The sequence below is a fragment of the Trichosurus vulpecula genome, chromosome 5 (assembly GCF_011100635.1).
Source record: "Trichosurus vulpecula isolate mTriVul1 chromosome 5, mTriVul1.pri, whole genome shotgun sequence".
Lineage (NCBI taxonomy): Eukaryota > Metazoa > Chordata > Mammalia > Diprotodontia > Phalangeridae > Trichosurus > Trichosurus vulpecula.
This window is the reverse complement of record NC_050577.1, coordinates 62,002,926-62,021,232: the sequence shown is the minus strand read 5'-3', so window position 1 is coordinate 62,021,232 and position 18,307 is coordinate 62,002,926.

Sequence of the window (18,307 nt, the reverse complement as noted above, 5' to 3'; positions counted from 1 at the left end):
CGGCTCAGCTGATCCCGCCCACGAGCCGCTCGAGCGGCGGCGGCCGAGGGAGGAGGCGTTGGCGGCGGCGGCGGCGGCGGCGGCGGCGGCGGCCGCGCGGCCCCAGAGGCAGGCAGGGCAGCCGCCGCGGTGGCCGGGCCGACGTCTGGAGCCGGGGCGGGGGCGTCCCGCGTGGCCGCCCCCCGAACTTTGCCGAGGGCCATCGTCCCGCCGTCACGGGCTCCGAACCCAGCCCTGCCGGCCCGGCCTGGGGAGCCGCGGGCCAGGGTCTTGCCCCGAGCCACCTCGGCCCGGCGACGATCCGGCTCCCGCACAGCCCCAGCGGGAACAAAGCGCCGAGGATGCCTGCGTCTGTGATTTTTTGCTAGCTCACCGCGCTTTAGCAAAGGGCTTTAATTATTCATGAATATATTGGCCCGTACTGTCCGCGTCTTCCTCGGGGCTCCAGGGCGAAGCTTTGGAAAGCAAGCTCGCAGATTGAAACATTTGCGCTGTTGTCACCGACCCCGGGACATTGTTCTCCTCGAATTGTTTAGGAGCAGCCCCAGATAGGTGGATGTGGACGGGGCTCAGGAGGGAAAGCCAAGGAACAAAACTGACTCGAACTGCTGTTTTTAGACAGACTTTTTAAAAGCAAAGTTGCTTTTCCATGTCAGCCTTCTATTTTTGGCCCAGAACCCAAAAGTATTTTTCAAATAATATAAGAATGTAAAGTAATCCGGTTTACACAATTTTGAATAAGAACTTAAATAAAGGAATCTCAGGTAACGTTGTAGATCCTTGGGAAAGGGGTTGGGGTCCTTCAGTCCAGCATGAGTAATATTTGAAATGGCCTTATTAGTAAATTTCACTTGGCGACGTCTATTTGTTTTCATTTGCCTATTAAATTTTTAAAAATGAATTTAACATTTTAAGAACATCTATAGTGTACAGCTGAACTTCAACAATAGACTTTCAAATTGAATAACTATATACCACATTAAAAGGAATGATTCAGGTCTGATAAAAGAAGACACTAGTATTGGTGAGGCATTTAGGAGATTTCTTCCCAAGTTCTTTAGGAAATATCCATTGGCACCTTCTCCACTCCTCCCACTCTCCAACATCATTGGTACCTTGACCCCAAATTTATTCCGCCTCACTACTCCTTCTCTGTCTCTTAACTCTATCTTTGTCTGTAGTTCTCTGTCTCTGTCTCGATGCTTCTCTCTGGTTCTGTCTCTGTCTTTTTCTAAGTCTGGTTCTGGTTCTGCTTCTCTGTATGTATCTTTTCCTGTCTTCCTATCTGCTGATCTCTTACATGTACAAACAAACACAGTGAGGAAAAATGATGTATGAGATTACAACATGGAATTTCAAAGTGCCAAAGTTAGGGTTTTAAAGAAATATTAATTCGTATCATCAGACATATTTTGGAGGCAAAGACTATGTACATGTAAAATAATACTGAACTCAGGTTATTTATATTAGAGAAACATACTTTGTTTCCCAACAGAAGTATTGCCTATCATTGCTGTTACTAGAATCTGAACTGATGATTTAAGCATTTCTCAATTTGTCATCTTTTAAAAGGTTCATTTGCCTATGCCCTAGATGTTGTTATAGTTATAAAGAGTGAGAGATAAATAAAATCAAAATGAATGAGGGTTTGTAGGCGCGAAAGTCAAGAATTGATAGCTTATATAATAGCTAACATTTTAACCTCTCTCACATATGCAGGTACTTTCTGCAACTGGGCATGTGTCCTTTCCTACTTAAATGTAGTCGTGTGTTAGGCCCAAATGCTACTAGAATTTCCAGCGTTGGCTCACAGATTTAAATAAGGATGTTTTCTCAGCATCTCTCTACTATATGGGGCTTTTTGTTCAGTGTTCCTTTGAAGCATAAGAGGATAACACATTATGTAAACATAAAGCAAGTTTTGGGGGTACAAATAACCACTGCAGAAACAGATTCATTAAAATGGGCAGTTATCCAGATATAAAGTACTCTTGTATTATATTACATCAGGACCCCAGCCAATTTATTCATGTACTCTTAAGAAAAATTACCTATGAAACAATTTTGAAAGAGGCAAGAGGAGCAATGCTTTTTCTTATTTACTCTCACTGAAAATCTAGCAGTGGGAATTTTATTAATTTTTTAAATTGCTTTGAGGTTAATAGTAAAAATAATAATTTTGGCCTAAAAGGCACTCTTTCCACTTCAATAATTTAGAAATAGTGTACCAATTTAAAATACCTTCTTTACTAAAAGAATCAGTGTTGCTATCTTTATTGTAACATGCACGAACTTGCAATGAAAGCATTAAGGTAGACAATGCTGATAAATATTTGGTTGTCTTGTCAAAAGATCTGAAAGGTATTTAAGATTCCTATATTCTAAACAATGTTCTAAAATGTTTACTTAAATGTTATCTTCTGAGTTGTTACCTTAGAATTTCTTAGAAAATAACTCATCACTCTCTACCAATGTACTTAAGAAATAGGCCAGTGCTTTTATGGACTCTGTTTGGAAAGCTGTTCCCAGAGGCCTCACTGTTACATTTTTTTATTTTATTATATGAACGTAAAACTTTTTTTTTTAAAAGTTCCAATCTAGACTTTCTAAATTCATCTCATGCTTTATTCTCAGAATTCTGAAGAAAAATATACTGTGTTTTAAAGATTTCAGTGGCATCCATAGTAGTAAATTTTGAGAATTGGGTTAATTTTTAAGTGACCTTTTGTTTACATGAATAATCATTTATGAATATGATGAAATACTAGTGAACATTACATGAGTGTTAGTTGTTTTAATACACTCTTAGTATTGATTTATAATTCATCCTCATTCATGAGTATTGGGCCTTTTGTCTAGTTAGAATGAAATGAAAGAAAGGCCATGTATTACCTGTCAGCAAACTAACTTCAAAAATTTAGACATCTTTTCTAATGAAATTTAAAACATGAATTTTTTCTTTCCGTTAATATTAATGATCTAATTGACATATGCTTAAATCCAAGAAACATCTTCCCATTCTATCTGCTTTTTCTCTACTTTTCCTCCACTGCTTGTAGGAATTTGGAAGTCTATATTATTGTGTATGCAAGCACAATTTACTGCTGTGAAGCTAATTGAAATCCCCACCCCATACTCCCAAAAAAGAGAGGATTGTAGTGAATAGTTAGTTGTTTTATTCATGGGCTTTTGACACAAATAGATCAAATTCCATTGAAAAGCTACCTAAGACAATAGCACATTTCTTTTATTGTATCATATACTCTTAAAATTAGTGGGTCATACACTGGAACTGGGTAACATTTTTCTTATGAATTCTATTGTGATGGGATATAACCATTTCAAAAATAGGACCTTCCAAAATTTTAACCATATGTTTAATGGGTCTCATTTGGAAAGAGTAAAATGTATTGTCAAATAAACCAAAGTGAAGATGAAAAAAGGAGAAACAAACACATCTAAACTAAACTAAATATGTATATAGATACATATTTAAGAAGAAAGATACATATTAAAGAACAGTTCATATATGTAATATAAGTACTAATAATTTTCTGATTGTCATTGCTTTAAAATTAGCATAAGCAAAGGATTAAAAATACACTCTAGTTCGTATATTGTCACAGAGCCATATTCCTTCTGTATATTGATTTTTCTATAGAATTCAAAATTATTGAAATACACTTTGTGCTCTAATCTATAGAGAAGTAAAAGTCAAATGATCTTACTAAGGATTAGAGAGTTTTTCATAGGAAAGAGAAGAGTAAAGTCTTTCCCCAAAATTTTTAGAAAAATTCATTTGTCATGCATACATTTACAGCATTTAAGTTAATATTCCTTTTCTCAAACCAAAGAGATTGCAGAATAAAATATACTTTTAAGTAATTATTTCTCTAGTAGTCATTTTTAGAACTGCAGCCTTCATAGAATCATGTTTTCATGGAATACTTAAACATGAACATTAAAAATTTAAACATAAAACATTAAAAAACCCTAGGAAAACAGTAAGTAAAATCATGTATTTTAAAACTCATTAGCCTTGAAGTGTTAAAATATAAACCCATTAGGTAAAATCACTTTAAAAAGGTAAACCATATATCATTCCCTGAAGATCAGCCAACTGTGACTTTGATAGACCATGTCAGACAGGAATTCCATTCTCAAGGGATCCCCATGGAAAAATATATTATCCCTTAAGAATGGATTTGGGAACTGTCATCAGGGTAATGCTGTCAAAGTATGAGTTGGATTGGCTGAATTATTTGGAATTTAATTTGTTGTCAGGAGCATTTCTGTGCTAAAAAATGAAGGGAACCAAAACACTGTTCATCATATTAATTGTTACTTTTAGAACTCTTGCCTTGGCACTGTAGTCCATCTGACAAAGCTCTAGTTGGAAAATGAATTTTGCATATATCAAAAAATCATCTGCCATTCAGAGCTTCACTCAATATACTGGAACTACTTTAGGAAGAGGAAATATGCCAGAATTCTTTGAAGAAAAGCATCTGATTTCACACAGTAAATTCAAAGCCTACTTGACTGGAATGTTGTGATCTTAACCTGGGGTAAAATAGATTTGGGTCCCTTTTGAGCTTTTACCTCCTACTATGAAGTGATAATATCACTAGCATGAAGTAATAAATGTCAAGGAAATTTTTAAAAAAATATGGCTATGGGATGAGAAAGTTACAAAAAGATAAAACAAAGGATGAGGGCAAATTAGAAAAAATGGCATCAAAAGAGAAAAAAAGGAATAGTTAAGATAGTTAATACATTTTGCATAGAATGGACAAAGAACAAGTCAAATTTTATGCCTTGGAATTTTTATGTATTTACAAATTAAATGAAAATACTTTATATTTAAATTGAAATATATATACATATATACATTCACAAAAGATTTGGGAAAGCTACATTTTAATGTTTATTTTTGTGTTTGTTCAGAAGTCTATTCCCTAAATCTTATGATGATACAGGTGAAATGAAATGCATTCAGATTTGCAAGACAATCCAATGATTTCTGTTGCTACAAAGAAACCATTGAGATTTTAAAAAAATGTTTCTTCTTGATTGAAAGTTGGTTGCTGTTGCTTCAATTCTTCTAGTAACTGTTCTAGCTTTCTACTTCATTCTCCTTGGGGAAACACAGACAAACTGATCTTTTAATTTGCTATAGCAGGACTTCTCCAAGTAAAAGTTTTATTTTGATAGAGGCACGCATGCTACCATTGAAATTCATTTAAATATATTTTATAACACAAATTATTGACACTAATACACAAAAATTCCTTCAGATTTATGCTAATACTTTAAGTGATACTCCTTTGCCATAACAAACTTTTTTTGGCTATTCTAAATCAAACTCATGTTCCAAATGGGATAGTAGGCCTAGTTTCTAAGTGGTCTTGAACTCTTATTTTGAACTTGAAAGTACAGAATGACAAAAGCTAGATTTTCTTTTTTTTGGGTGCCGAATCCCCATCTAAAAGTGAATGTCACTGTATTCTGTATGTCACAAAAAGAGGAATTTTGTTAAGAAATTCAACCAACTCATCTAGTACTAGTTCCAGAAGAAGAGTGAACAATGAAATTTTATTCATAGGTTGAAAATATTCATGTAAAAGTGTGAATTATAATAAAATGAACATATTTTAAACAGCTACCTGACTAAATAACATTTTTAGAATTTCGTTTTTCATCCATGAAACAAGTCATATTCATATTACTTCAAACAATCAATCTTACAAAATAAAATGGAAGCTTAAACCAAAAAGGCAAAAAGAGCATTTTTATGGATGAACCCAAATAATTGGAATTGACAAATGCTTTGAAAATGACTTATGAAAAGAAATTTCATCCATGTTCATTTCTTAAATGAGACATTTTTAATATTATTAAGATATTCAAATAAGTTACATTGTATGGGGAAATTTTAATTGTATGCATTGCTAATATGAATGTAAGTGATAGCAGTTATGCTTTTTCTTAAGTGGAATAACTGAACTTAAACTAAATTTAGCATTTCAAAAATATGCCTTCTGAGAGCTCATTGGGCAAATCAGGTGGAGAAAGTTATAAGTCTTGGCTACAATCATTTTATCAGGCATGTAGGTTGTGTCTACATAGCTGAGTTGAAGTGTAAACTTGAGGCAATTTTATGGATAATTCTGGCTTCAAAGCCTTATTTGTTTTCTCAATTAAGTAATTACCCAACTCTCCACTTCATTTTTTCTTTACAGATTCAGCCATATGTTAATGGCTTTGGTCATTTTCGACATTACCTGAAGATCTGCCTTAATTAGCTTTTTCATTCTTTGGGTAGGTCTACATAAGACAATTGTATCAGCATCTGTGAAGGCAATTATACAAATAATAAGCAAAATCCTTTCATTTAAAGTTTTTTTTTATTAACCTCATCTTTGTGTGTCTTTTTAAGCTGCTTTTGGGAACATTATAGATTATGGTATAGAAAAATGTAATTGGTCAAAAGATAACATTTTGAGCTGTTACTTATAAGGTAATTACTTTAATGTCTACACGTGAATAAATACTTCAGGCAGCACATTGGTGTTCATCTAGATTCTGTAAAATTATTTCAATTTAATGCTATAATGAATAAATAATGATTCAAGTTTATTGTGAAAGGGAGCATTATGAATTATTTGGTTAGTTGAGATGGTAAAATAGCCGAACTGGGGCCTTGGTTATCAATTTCTTTAAATCACTCAAACAAGCCTGATTAACAATACATTTCCTTTTCTTTTGTGCTATGTCTTATGCACAAAAAAAGATGCCTGAGCTATTTAGACTGTATTCCTAACCCAAAATCATGTTACAATTAATTTCTCACCCTCAATTAAGTTGGTGCCATGTAGTTGTGGACTATGTCCAAGCAGAAGTTTGGAGGTGAGAAAGAGGATAGAGGAAAGTGTAGTTAGAAGGAAAACAGTGAAAAAAGATAGCTAGATTTTCTGTTCTTTAAACTATATTTATCATGTAACTTCAGAATGTTACAAAATTTTAAAAGAGGCCTATTATAGAAATATAGTAGTAAATAGCAACACAAGAAAGATAATTTCTTGGGATAAAAATTCTATCTTTAAGTGAAAATACTATTTGTAAAATGAAAACCTAAATAGTTTTTCAGGTAAAGGGAATAGAGAGGCTTTGCTTTTATTTTATAAGGTATTTCTATAGATAGTAAACATTTTTTCTTTCAAAAGAAGCCTTCTTGCTAATATTGCCCATATATAGAAATATGAAAGTCATCCCTGCCTGATGACTGATAGATAGTTCTAATAGAAATATAAATCATATACTGTTTTTAGAGGCTTGTGGAATTCTTTAGACTAATTATTAAAGCACTTTCAGGGACTGAAAGAAGCTTTTCAAAGTAGCTCCTTGACATTGACCTTCATTTTACTTCATTTATAATCCTCTTTCACTGAAGTTTCTCAGGTCACAACTTTGTGATTGGTGGATTTTGTAACTAATACTTCCTATGATTACTAGCATAATCATAGAGACTATTTATTGTAATGATAGTCTGTCATATTAAAATTGGGGGTGACTATAGAAGAGGAATCATTTTTCTAGTCAACATTCTAGCAGGCCATAAAGTAGGATACTTTATTCTTTGTGTGTGGTAAAAAAAAAAAATCATCAGAAAACAGGTATTAAAGGCTAAAAAGGTTAAATCATTTTACAGCATGGTTTGCTTAGAGTGCTCTCATTGCACTAAAAGACTCTTTAAACAAAGTATAAGCAGAGACAGTAAGTTGGATTTTTTACAGTTTTGAAAGGTGACTCCTAGCATGTTTGTTTTAGAATCTTTTACATAGAAGTTTCATCAGTATCTCATGTGAAGCGCTATCATTCTTGTACAAGGTGTACACTATTCCAGCCTGATGCAGCACAATCAGAAAAAGAAGCATTAGGATTTGTTGTATTGGAACCAAAGCATAGCATCTTCAGGTGGAAACAATCATATATAAAAGATGTTTGAGTGTTCCTGTGAAAAATTCTTTTAGAAAATACAGGATTTTAAAGACAGATTTACAGATTATTGTTTTAAAATAGGATAAAATGGGTGATCAGTTTCTATAGCAGAGACCTTGCATTAAAAAGGCAAAACATTTTGGCAGCTGGAGAGATATTTTCTATCTCCACACTGAAGTATATTTTAAGATAAATTAGGAAATTTATATAAACTTGCTATATAAAATAAATTCTGTAATGCCAATTTCCATAAGTACTATGACAACCTTATATAACTAAGTATTCTCATAAAATCTGTCAAATATTTGATTTTAAACCCTAGTTTTCCTCAAATTTAGCTACTTACAGATCCTAAAGATATATTTATTGCATTAATTTTCATCATACAATGTCTCAAATGTCTTAATACAGTTTTAAGCTTTACTAACTTCCTGCATTTCACAGTCAAATAATTCATATATAATTTAAATTTTGTTCCCTACCCCAGTTAGTTCACTATAGTAGTTTTTCATTTTTATGTGTGGAAGATTGAATATTTATAGTTTTAATTATAATTCTAATTTTTTAAAGAAGTCTTCCATTCTTTGCAAAGTAAGGTTAATCCTGAAGTAGTAAGAGAATTTGGGGCTTTAAGAATTATGTAGTATTTTGCCTGTCTTACAAAAAAGGAAAACATCATTGTAACAATGGTAAAAAGGAGGCAGCTTAGTGAGTCAGCAGTCTAACTTTTTTTGCCCCAAAGAAGAAAATAGATCCTCAATATTCTTTTTAAATGCTTATGCTTCTCATTTTTTATTCACGGAAAATTGTTTATATTAGAGAATGTACATTATGTTGAACAGTGATTCAAGAGGGAAAAGTAGATAATGGTGTCCTGATAGGAGATTCTTAGATGCTCAGGATTTTTTTGTGCCTGCATTACATCAGTTTCACATATTGAAGAAACATCTGCCACCCGCATTTTGATAATCCAAGTTGTAAATAGCTCACAAAAGGATGAAGAAAATGGGAAGGTTTTAAAAAGTTATTAGTGAAAATACTACCATACCTTTATACCCAAACTCAACTGGTATGAGAAAAAAAGCCAAACTCTAAGGCATTTTAATCACAACTGACATTTATATTAGCATTTTAAAGTTTGCAAAGCACTTTACAACCCTTTTATCATTTAAGCCTCACAGACACCCTGTGAGGGAGATACATTGACACTTCAATGGATCTGTGATCTCATAGATGTCGACACTCCCTCCAGTGACACAATTTGTAGCCCATCTATGCTTGACTGTCCCATATGACTCTTGTCCATGTCTTGCCATAAATTCTCCACAAGGAATCCACCCAACATTCTAAAGACTTTCCTCCTCAGTCACTTGACACTGCATGGATACTGTAGAGTACGTGGGCTGACCATTCATTTATCTCTGGCTTTTGTTTCACAACTGGCCTAGATTTTATTCCTCACATATGTCTCTCTGGTGATCACCTTTATATTCTTCTATACATGTAGAGTCTATGGTGTTCCAGCTTTCTGTACTGATGGTGGCACAATCAATTTGTCAACAAGATTTAGTAAGCATCCACTATGTGCCAGGCATTGTGGTAGCTGCTGAGGATAAAAGTACCAAAAAAGAAAAGAAAAAAGAAAAGGAAAGGAAAGGAAGAGAAGACAAGAGAAGAGAAAAGAAAAAAGAAAAACATTCTCTCCTCCCAAGGAACTAACATTACGTTGAGGGGAGACAACAAGTACATATACAAGTACATATAGCACAAGTATAAAGTTAATAAATGCAAATACATACAAAGCAGTGAAATACACAGTAATTTAGGAGGGGGGCCACTAATAGTTGGGAAGATCAGAAAAAGCTGCATGCAGAAGATAGTGCCTGAGCTCCACCTTAAAGAAAGAGGAAGACTCTATGAAACACTTTCTCCAAGAGAAAGTGCAACTGAAGCATGAAGGAAAATCAGGGCAAATACTCAGAGATAGGAGAGTGTGTAAAGAAAGCCAATTTGGCTGGATTGCAGAGGGCAGGAGGAAGTATAAAATTCCGAGTCCAGAAAGGTAGGTTGTAGCTAAGTTGTATAGGACTTTAAAAGATAAATGGAGGAGTTCATATTTTATCAAGAGGCTAAAAGAAATAACCAAAAATTATTTTGTAGGAGTCACATGGTCAGATCTGTACTTAAGGAAAATTGCTTTGCGAGTAGTATGTAGGCAGGACTATGAGGTTAAAGATTTGAGGCAGAGAAACCTATTAGGAATCTATTGCAATGGGAGGTGATTAGGGCCTGAAATAAGGTGAGAGATGCATGAGTGGAAAAGAGATGAAGGCAGGAGATGTTATGAAGGTAAAAAATGCTTGCTGGATATTTTTATACCTACTTTACCATTGAGGAAACAAGTTTAGGGAGATTTAAGTGTCCTGTTCATGGTCACAGAACTGAGACAGCATGGTATAGTCAAAAGAGCATTTGACTTGTAGTTAGGAAAGCTAAGTTTAAATCGTGACTCAGACGCTCAGCTATGTGACTATGGGCAAGTCATTTAACCTCTCTGTGCCTTGGTTTCCTCAACTATAAATTGATAAGGTTAGATTCAATGGCCTCTAAGATATCTTCTACCTCTAAGCCCATGTTCTTACTCTTAGAGGTGGAATTCGAACTCGTCTTCTTGACATCAAGCCCATATGACTGCCTCTATAACTCTTAATAACAGATCACTGGGGATGCAAATCTGGGTGGCTTTAAGGTGGGATACCTAGGCTGTTACCAGAATTGTAAACTCTAGAGGTTTCTAAAGACAGATTTGTGTTACTTTGGGGTAGTCTGGATTCTATCATATCAGCTGAACTGGTGAGTTGGGCCGCTAGATTTAGGGGCCTGTCAAGATCCTTATGGTTCTATGATAACATGTTAACTTGAAAGAATTCAAGAGACAATTAGATATGTTGTTTCAACTCCACCATTAACTGGCTTTGTGACCTTGGGCCAATTGCTTAAGGTATCTTGGCCTTAATTTCTTTATCTGTAAAATGAATAAATTAGGGATTGGCTGATCTTTCATAGCAGCATAATTCTTCATTTCAAACAAAACTTTAGTAGTAAACTCTTCTAAAATGATTTAAATGTATTCTACTAATATGCCAAATAACATAAGGTGAATTATTTTTAATAACCTCAAATAATCAAATGGATCTCATACATAAATTCAAACACTCATCTCCCCAAGATGAAGAACTCATCCATGCTTATTTATCTCTGTGATTCTTTTCCACATCCTCCTATAAAGTTTGCCCAAGGGTCAACCCAATATGCTGGGGACCTCCCTTGCTTTCTTGTAATGTTACAAGGATACCAGTGGAACACACAGACTCCGTCATTTATCTCACTCTCATTACATAATAAACCCATCTTCTTTTTCACTCATATGTTTCTTGGATGAACGCTTTTACCTCAGGTCTTTTTGTAACTCCTTGTTTGTAATATGCTACATACACGATGGAATATTGTTCTGCTTTAAAAAAATAATTCCCAGGGGAGCATGACCTCTTTAATTTTTATCAAATATTGTCTGTAATTTAAAATCCCTTAAGTAGACCATGGAAAAGGAATAACATTACTTTTAGCACTAGTCAGACTTTGCCATGGGGTCAGTGGAAAATAATTGTAGCAGTTACTCCCCCAACGTGAAGCTGGCTACATCTGGGGGCATCACTGGATGGTTGTTTTGTTTCCACTTCTATTGACTTGAGACCCCAATCTGCGTACATTCCCCCCACCAGTTCAATTTGATATCAATTGGCTTTTACAAAAGGATATTTACTTCTAAGATATAATAAGAAGCACAAATATTTTCCTTTAACATCTCACATTCTTCGCTATACCCCTTGGTTTCTAGGAAGAATAGATTCAGACTGAACACAATTTTCTACATAGCAATGTAGACTAAGGTAATGTCCAAATGCATCTTTGTTTCTGGATAGGTCTTCATCTCTGCTGTCTCTGGCATAGGTCTCAAATGTTGCTTCTCTTAGCATGGTTACTAGGTGTATGGTTGCAAAACCCAGGATGGACTGTTCTAGTACCTCCTCAGTGGCTTACTCTCCTGGTCTCTCAAAGCTCACAATTTTAAGAGAAGAGCTACAACAGAGAGGAAACAGGTTTTTTATTTATAAGCTGGTAAGAGTCAGGTAAATTTCCTCTTTCTACCACCATCTTCTAATTTGAAAAGAGGGAGGTGAGAGAAAAGAGGGTAAAATGTACAATAAGATAGAATAGAGAGAAATACACAATTTACAATCATATCTGTGAATGTGAATGGGATGAACTCATCCACAAAACCTAAGTGGATAGTAGAATGGATTAGAAAGTGGAATCTGACAATACGTTGTTTAAAAGAAACACACTTGAAACACAAAGATTCACATGTAGTTAAAATGAAGGGCCAGAGGAAAATCTATTATGCTTGAGTTGAACTCATAAAAGGAGGGGTAGCAATCATGATTTCAGATAATACTATAGAAAAAATATAAATAAGATAAAAAGGAATAAGGAAAGCAATTACATTTTGATTAAGGGTACCATGTACTTAGCAACATAACATCCAAATATTTCAATAAAAGTTAATGAAATTTGAAGGAGAAATAGATAGAAAAATTATAATAATGAGGGATTATAATGTACTCCTTTCATATTTAGATAAATATAATCAGTGAATAAATAAGACAGAAGTTAAGGATTTGAATAGACCTTTAGAAAAAATAGAGACAATAGATGATTACTGAATTATCTATATTGAATCAAATACTGATGATTATTGAAAGAGAAGAGAAAGGAATTTACATACTACTCAGCTGTATATGGTACTTTTTAAAAAACTAACCATATTCGGGGGCATAAAGGCCTTGTCAAAAATGTAGAAGAGCAGAATAGTATGGAGAAGTAGAAGTCATCATCATCATCATCATTATTATTATTGTTAGTGAAGGGAGTTCCTCATGGGGAAAATAGGTCTACTGATGAAGATAATGGCCTCATCTATAGCTTAAAAATTTAGAGAATTGCCTGGAGCACTGAGAAATTAAGTGACTTGCCATAATCACACAGCTAAGTATGCATCAGAGCCAAGACTTGAACCTAGGTCTTCCTGACTCTAAGACCAGCCCTCTGTCCTCTATGACACGTTGCTTCTCAATGTTGTGATTATTCATTGACATGTAAACTTTAAGTGCCTACTATGCAGGACCAGTGTTTAGGATAAAAAGTGAAGTGGTTTCTGTCTTTAAGGAGCTTATATTTGACTAGAAATAGAAACAAAGTGGGTGTTTATTAGGAGTCCCATAAATAGAATCATGGAATTTCAGAGTTGAAAAGAACCTCAATGGCAATCCACCTAAACCTGGAAAAGAACAAAACAAACCAATGTTCTCTACAATATATCTGACAAGTGGTTGTCCATCCTTAAAGCCCTATAATGAGAGGGAACTCCTTACCTTCCAAAGCAGCCTATTCCCGCTTGTGATAGCTCTAATTACTAAGAAGCCTTTTCTTAGAGCAAGTCTAAATTTACTTCTTTGTTATTTTCACCCATTGCTACTTGTTCTGTTCTCTAGAATCCCAAAGAACAAGTCTTAGCCTTTATTCATGTAGCAGACCTTTGAATACTTGAAGACTATTGTCACATCATCCCCTCTATCTCCTGTCCCCCAGCCTTTCCTTCTCCAGACTAAAAACACACAATTCTTTCAATTGATTCTCATATTGCATGAACTTTACATAGTTTCAATATTCCATTTCCCCACCTCTGTTATTGATGTCCTTCCTAAAATCATGTGAATGAGGGTCTGGAGAATGCACAAAGTGCCTCAGATGATGCCTCCCCATGAAAGTCACTGGGGTGTTTCTTCTAGTAGAACCTGGTAGACAGGTAAGGGAAGTGTGTTGGAGAGACTGTGGAACCTAGATGTCCTATTTGAAATTGATTCTGATTAGCTAACCATGTGTCTGGGAGGAACTTTTCTTAATTGGGTGCATAGTTGGAAATGTCAACATCTTCAAAAAGTCATGAGTCAGCTTGAGGATCTCGCTTTGCTCTATTCAAATTTCAGGCAACGTCATGAGAGACAGTATGGTCCTTCTCTCATGACATCTGATGAACAAGTATGTTATAAGGGGAAAGACCTCTCCCCATATCTTATTCCCCTCCAAGGCTATATGGTACCTGAGAAACAGACCTCTATCCTTGACCTTTTCAATTTGTCTTTTCCATGCTAGGTGCAGGGAGTAAAGTCTCTGACTTCGTCTGGAGGATGAGCCACAGGAATCTGTAAGTCAGAATCCAGACTGGTTTTGCTGCCAGCCTAGTTGAGGTCATACAACAATGAGGTCAGTACAACAGCTCTGTAGACCTTCAGTTTTGTAGTCAGTCTAATACCTGTTCTCTCCCATGCTTTCCTTCAGAGCCTCCCAAACACTGAGCTAGCTCTGGCAATGAGTGCATTAACTTCAATGTATACATCCCTGGAAAGTACACTGCAAAGGTAAGTGAATTTATCCACCACATTCAAAGCTTCTCCATTTGCTGTATGGACAGTGTGTTGCTGGCTGATGGAGCGCCTGTGCTTTTTTGGTGTTAATTGTTAGGCCAAAATTAGCACAAGCAGCAGAGAATCAATCCATACATTGCTGCATCTCAGCTTCAGAGGCTGCACTGAGTGCACAATCATCTGCAAAGAGAAAATCATGCACCAACACACCCTTCACTTTGGTCTTGGTGTGTAGCCTTTTCAAGCTGAAGAATTTACCATTGATGCAGTAGCTGACCTTGATGCCATGTTCGTCCTCATTGAAGGTGCTGGACAACATGGCTGAAAACATCATTCTAAAAAGCATGGGAGCAAGCGCACAGTCTGGTTTCGCTTCATTGGTGACTGGGATAGTTGCCAAGCATTCAAACTCTACTGCAGAGAGCACAACTCCAATGGGCTGGCCACGTTGCTCAAATGCAAAACCTCCGTTTGCCAAAAGGACTTTTATGGAGAACTCACACAGGGCAAGTCTTCACATGGTGGGCAGAAGAAGAGACACAAGGACACTCCAAAGGTCTTTCTTAAGAACTTTGGAATTGATTATATGACATGGAAAACACTGGCACAGGACTGGCCAGCATGGCATACCCTCATCAGAGAAGGTGCTGTGCTCTATGAGGAAAGCAGAATTGAAGTAGCTCAAAAGAAATGTGAGATGTGCAAATTGAGATTATCCATCCCAAATGTTCACATGGACTATTTGTGCCTGACCTGTGGTAGAACATTCTGAGCTTGTATTGGTCTGATCAGCCATAGTTGGACACCCTGTAACTGGACTCTAGCATAGTGATGTCATTTTGGTCCTCTTAGAGGACCAAATCAACAATCAACCATTCTGCTTTTAGAAATAAATTTGGTGGAATCGATGCTATATTGCAACTGAGCTGAGTTTTGAGCCTGCTTGCCTGGAGACTGAGGTGGTGTAGGAGAGAGACATCTATGAAAATATTTATTCTTGTTATATCTTTGAAGAAAAATCCATTTATATAATCCAATTAATGAGAAGTGGTAAAATAGGGAAACATATTTGTGAGGGTTTGAGCCAATAGCTGTAGAGAAGATATACTCTAAACTCCCGGTACCCTAATGAAAGACATAGTAAGTGTGGCTCAGGGAGAGAAGTCTAAAACACTCAAATGATAATATATCTTAAGTTAAAAGGGACCTTAGAAATCGTGAGGTTTCCAAACTTATTTGACCTACTGCCCTGTAAAAAAATTACTCAGTGCCCCCTTGGGTTAGGTTAGATTAACCTTTATTTTTATTCAATGCCCCCCCAATTGCACCCAAGGCTACTACTGCCCTCCAGGATTGTTCCAGTACCCCCCAGGGGGTGGTATCACCCACTTTGGGAACCTATGCCTGGCCAATGGCTTCATTTTTAAGCTCAGGCAACTGAGACTCAGAGATGGTAAGTGACTTGGCTAAAGATTCAGTTGTATTAAATGGCAGACCTCTGATGCCAAGTTTGTTGTTCATCCTACTGCACCACATTCCCATTTTTATATTAATGTTAGCTTTTGTTATTATTTTAAAGGTTTAAATCTTTCTCTTGTCCACTGCGGTCCCATGAAATAACACATAGTGTTAACTTCTATACATTGGTGTGATATAATGTATATGCTGGGAAAATCTGTTGAGAAACTTTAAAAATTTTTTGGTTTTTATAATAATCAATAAATGTGAACATTTCAGTTTATAAAGAACAGGAAGATTATCTGCAAAAGCATCAAGAAAAAATCATGGTTAGGCATCAAGATACACCAAAGTATATGCAAAACCATGTACAGTTTTTTAAAAAGTCTATAGTCATTTTAAAATGGCAGTAACAAAAATTTCCTATCTGTATCACCTTCTGAAGTTGATTTTTTTGTTTTTTATTTTATTTTATTCTATTCTTTGTTATATTTTAAGTTCTAAACTGTCTCCCTCTGTCTCCTCTCCCCACACACACTAAAGAAGGCCACCATTTGACACAGATATAGAGATATATGTATACATGTGTATGTGTATATATGTGTATGTATGAAACCATACTATGCATACTTACATTTATCAGTTTTCTCTCAGGAGGCAGATAACATTTCCCTTCATGCGTCCTTTGTAGTTGATTGCATCCCCTTTTCAGTGCCCAAAATGGAACAGTGTAGATGTGGTCTGGCCAAGGCAGAGTTCGTAGGATTATCACTTCTTTGTTCTTGGAACCTATGTTTGTCAAGGCAGCCTAAGATCAGAGCAACTTTCTTAGCTGCTAACCACACTTTGGATCATAGTTAGGAGGAATATCTTTCTTTAGAAGAAAGTTTTCCCAGAGAAGGGGTAAACCAGAGTTATAACTAAAAAAAAATGCGTGATAGGCAGACATCTAAGACAAGGCATAAAAGGGTGGGAAAAGAAATGAAGGGCATTTTTTCATATTACATTTTATTTGTGTCTCTACTAAAGTCCTACCCTCATGCCTCATCAGGGTAGAGAAATCTACCAGCATTCTGAAAGGCCACACCAGCGGAATTCAAACTTCAATTTATTCTACCAAGTAGAAAGTTTCATTCAGGGGACAGATCCAGGGATCTATATTTTTGTCACCTAACAATTGGCCCAGTTGAATTTCTAACAACTCCCCCAAGAAAGATGTCTGGCCAAAGGATAGCTTTGTCAGTGATGACACCTCAGGGAGATCATCTCCTAAGAAGAAATGTCCGTGGAACAAGTTCTTGAACTGATGAAATCATGGGCCATTCAAGTACGGAAGCCTTTTACAAACACATATACTTTTAATTCCAAAAACAAATCCCACTCTCCATGGCAATAAGCTATTTTGTAATGTAAATTCTCAAGGTGTCCTATGGGGTGGACCTGAGGCTGGTACCCTGTTAGTTCAGGTTTAATGCTGGGATAAAATGAGACACTCATAATTTATTGAAATTCATTAACAAAAGGAAGTTTACTTGGTTCTACTATAAGAAAGATAGACAATAGACAAGAAGGATACAGGGGCCATTAACTATCTCCCAGTTCCCTATTTTTCACTGGCTGTTCTCCATGGCTGGAATCCTCTCAGCCCTCATCTCCACCTCCTGGCTTTCTTGGCTTCCTTTAGATCCCAGATAAAATCCTACCTTCTGCAAGAAGCCTTTCTTGATCCTGTAAATACTAGTGTCTTCCTTCTGAGACTATTCCTAATTTATGCTGAATACGTCCTGTTTGTACATAGTTGTCTGTCTGTCATCTCCTTCCATTAGATTGTGAACTCCTTGAGGGAAGGGACTGTTTTGCTTTTCTCTGTATCCTCAGTGCTCAGCATGGTTGCTGTTGTTCATCTTTCATTTCTGAAGTAGGTCAATGATATCAGAGGGTAATGTTTGGATTCATTGTGTGAACTGAATTTGAGTAAGTTAGAGTTGCGCAGCTGTCAGCCTCATTCTCTCTTCCTGGGTCATCGAAGTCCAGTGGCAGGACAAAAGTCAAGATGACTGGCATTGGCCCAAGATGCAGTAGATGACCTTGGCATCTTCAATGCCTGACCAAGCTCTAAGCACTCCATGAGCCCGCTTCAGCTGCTTTCATGGCCATTGGAAGAAATTGTTCTCATCTACCTATTCTCTACCTAGACTTCACATGCTTGGGGTAGATACCCCCCTAACGGACTGACAGGTTTGAGGCCCGTGGGTTACCCTCAACCTGGTGTAGCCCATCTATAGAGATGGTTTAGGGGTAAG